Source organism: Herpailurus yagouaroundi, unplaced genomic scaffold (genome assembly GCF_014898765.1).
Source record: "Herpailurus yagouaroundi ecotype Mexico unplaced genomic scaffold, PumYag 181, whole genome shotgun sequence".
Taxonomy (NCBI): Eukaryota; Metazoa; Chordata; class Mammalia; order Carnivora; family Felidae; genus Herpailurus; species Herpailurus yagouaroundi.
Genome location: NW_024412412.1, coordinates 19,626,353 through 19,630,425, shown reverse-complemented (window position 1 = coordinate 19,630,425; position 4,073 = coordinate 19,626,353). Strand labels below are relative to the sequence as shown.

Sequence of the window (4,073 nt, the reverse complement as noted above, 5' to 3'; positions counted from 1 at the left end):
TGTGTGTGTGTGTGTGTGTGTGTGTGTGTGTGTGTGTGTGTGTGTGTATACACACACACACACACACACACACAATGGAATATTAATCGACAGTCAAAAAGAGTGAAATCTTGCCATTTGCAACATTGTGTATGGAACTAGAGTGTATTATGCTAAACAAAATAAGTCAGGCAGAGAAAGACAAATACCATATAATTTCACCTACATGCAGAATCCAAGAAACACACCAGATGAACATAGGAGAAGGGAAGGAAACATAAGATAAAAACAGAGAGGGAGGCAAACCGTAAGAGACTCTTACATACAGAGAACAAACTGAGGGTTGCTGGAGGGGAGGTGGGTGGGGGGATGGGCTAAATGTGTGATGGGTACTAAGGAGGGCACTTGTTGGGATGGGCACTGGGTGTTATATGTAAGTGATGCATCCCCGAATTCTACTGCTGAACCTGTTATTATACCACGTTAATTAACTTGGATTTAAATAAATTTTTTAATTAAATAAAACAAAGACTAACGAGACAAAGAAGAGCACTATATAACAATAAAGGGGACAATCCAACAAGATCTAAGAATTGTAAATATTTACACACCCAATATGAGAGCACCCAAAAACATAAAAACAAATGTAAAGGAACTAATCTATAATAATACGATAATAGTAGGAGACCTTAACACCACAGTCACATCAATGGACAGATTATCTAAACAGAAAATAAGCAAGGAAACAATGACTTTGAATGACACACGGGACCAGATGGACTTAACAGATATATTCAGAACATTGTATCCTAAGACAGCAAAATACACATTATTTTATTTTATTTTTATTTATTTTTATATTTTTTTAATTTTAATGTTTATTTGTGAGAGAGAGAGCACAAATAGGGGTGGGGCAGAGAAAGAGGGAAACATAGAATCTGAAGCAGGCTCCAGATTCCAAGCTGTTGGCACAGACAGCTCAGAGCCTGATGTGGGGCTCAAAGTCACGAACTGAGAGACCATGACTTGAGCTGAAGTCAAAAACTTAACTGACTGAGCCACCCAGGCGCCCCTCAAAATACACATTCTTTTAAAGTGCACATGCGACATTTGCCAGAATAGATCTTACATGAAATCATAAAACATGTCTCAACAAACATAAGGCGGAAGTCATACCATGAACCTCTTTTGACCACACTGCTATGAACTAGAAGTCAACCAGAAGAAAAACTCTGGAAAGACCACAAATACATGGATGTTGAATGACATCCTACTAAACAATGAATGGTCCAACCAGAAAATATAAGGAAAAAAAGTTTTTTTAAATACATGGGAACAAATGAAAAGGAAAACACAGTGGTCCAAAAACTTTAGGACAGAACAAAAGTAGTTTATACCAGTCCAGAAAGAAGCCTAACTTTACACCTAAAGGAGCTAGAAAAAGAACAAATGAATCCTAAAGCCAGCAAAAGGAAGGAAATGCAGATTAGAGCAGAATTAAATGATATTTAAACTAAAAAAGAAAAAGTAGAACAGATAAGTGAAATGAGAAGTTGGTTCTTTGAAAAAATTAATAAAATTGATAAACCTGTAGCCAGAATTATCAAAAAGAAAAGATTAAGGACTCACACAAAATCACATGAGAGAAGAAATACAGATAATTGTAGGAGAAATACAGAGAGTATTCTTCTATAGGAGAATATTATGAAAATGTATATGCCAACAAATTGAAAAATGTAGATGAAATGGATAAATTTCTAGAAACATATAAATTACTGAAACAAACAGGAAGATAGAAAACTTGGACAGACTGATAACCAGCAAAGAAATCGAATCAGTAATATCTCCCAACAAACAAAAGTCCAGGACCAGATGCTTTCACAGATAAATTTCACCAAACATTTAAAGAAGAGTTAATACCTATTCTTCTCAAACCATTCCAAAAAATAGAAAAGGAAGGAAAATTTCCAATTTCATTCTAGGAGACCAGCATTACCCTTATACCAGTACCAGATAAAGACACCACACAAAAAAAAGAGACAATATCCCTGATGAACATAGATGCAAAAATCCTCAACAAAATATTAGCAAACCAAACCCAGCTGTATATTAAAAAAATAATAATTCATCATGGTCAAGGGATTTATTCCTTGGATGCAAGCGTGGTTCATTCTTCACAAATCGGCATGCTATATCACATCAGCAAAAGAAAGGATAATCCTTCTGCAACAGGCATGGGTCATATTCTTGTTCACTCTCTTTCTGCTGTCCTCTTGGTTCTTTGTTCCCTGCACAATATGCCAGGTGAACCCACAGAAAACATTACCGCTATACAGTAGCAGTTACTCTGGCTCCAGACTGAGTTAAGGTCTGGAACACATTCCAACAGTGATGGATCAGCATCGGAGCTTGAGAAACAAGATTGCATGCAGGCAATGCCACAACAAGCCTGGCTGGCAGCAGCAGCTGAAATTGATGAAGGACCAGTCAGCAGCACAAAACAGAGCCAGAAATAAAACAAGGTATGGAAGGCTATGTCCAAAATGGGTCTATGATAGCGTCACTATGTGGAAATCTAAGAATATCCTCTATGTCATCACAAAACCAGATGTCTACAAGAGCTTAGCTTCAGATACCTACATAGTTTTGGGGGAAGCCAAGGCCAGGGCTTTGTCTTAGCAGGCATGACTAGAAGATGTTGAGAAACTCAAAGTTCAAGGTAAAGTTGTCTCAGACATTCAACACAGATTCCAACTGTACAAGCGGAGAGTGAAGAGGAAGAGGTTGATGAAATATGTGTAGATGTTAATGATTCAGAATTAGTCACGTCACATGCAAATGTGTCAAGAGCGAAGACATCCAAGCCCTGAAGAACAACAGTAATGATACTATAAATCTTATTATGAAATTAACAATGTAACCATCTGAAAACAAGGGCTCATTTTTGTGTGTTTCAAAAGAATAAATGCAGCTTAGTTTGAAATATGTACTGTTTATATCATTAATAAAGTTATGGCTTCTTGTAGGATGAAAAAATAACCAAATGGATAAAGAAAAGGATGAGAACCATATCCTTTCAATAGATGAAGAAAAGCATTTGACAAAGGACAGCATCCATTCATGGTAAAAACCTTCAATAGAGTAGGGTTTGGATATAATAAAGCACACATATGAGAAACCCACAGCTCCTAGTATCCTTAATGGGGAAAAACTGAGAGCTTTTCCTCTCTGGTCAGGAACAAGACGAGGATGTCCACCATCACCACTTTTATTCAACATAATACTGGAAAACCTAGTCACAGCAATCAGACAACCAAAAAAGAAATAAAAGGCATTCATATTTTCAGAGAAGTAAAACTTTGACTATTTGCAGATGGCATGATGCTCTATATAGAAAACCCAAAAGACCACCATAAAACCACTAGAGCTGATAAACAGGATGCATAATGGATATACAGGAATCTGTTACATTTCTATACACCAAAAATGATGCAACATAAAGGGAAATTAAGAAAATCCGTGGGGTGCCTGGGTGGCTCAGTCAGTTAAGCGTCTGACTGCGGCTCAGGTCATGATCTCACAGTCTCCTGATCTCACAGGCTCGTGAGTTCGAGCCCCGTGTCAGGCTCTGTGCTGACAGCTCAGTGCCTGGAGCCTGCTTCGGATTCTGTGTCTTCTTCTCTCTCTCTGCTCCTCCCCTGCTCATACTCTGTCTCTTTCTGTCTCAAAAATAAATAAAAAACATTAAAAAAAGGAAAAAAAAAAAGAAAATCCAATTTACAGTTGCACCAAAAATCGTAAGATACCGAGGAATTTGGTTGGAATACCAACCAAAGAGATGAAAGACTTCTACTCCCAGAACTATAAAACACTGATGAAGGACATTGAAGATAACACAAAGAAGTGGAAAAGCATTTCATGTTCATGCATTGGAAGAACAAATATTGTTAAAATGTATATACTACCCAAAGCAATCTATACATTTAATGCAATCCCTATCAAAATACCAACAGCATTTTTCAGAGAACCGGAACAAACCATCCTAAAATTTGTATGGAACCAAAAAAAGACTCTGGATAGCCAAAGCAACCTTG

At 37.2% G+C, this 4,073-nt stretch overlaps 1 pseudogene; it reads left to right on the top strand.

The window, feature by feature from the left end:
• The first annotated feature begins 2,276 nt into the window (after positions 1-2,276).
• On the top strand, positions 2,277-2,899 carry LOC121039959 (nascent polypeptide-associated complex subunit alpha-like; annotated as a pseudogene).
• Positions 2,900-4,073: the final 1,174 nt, after the last annotated feature.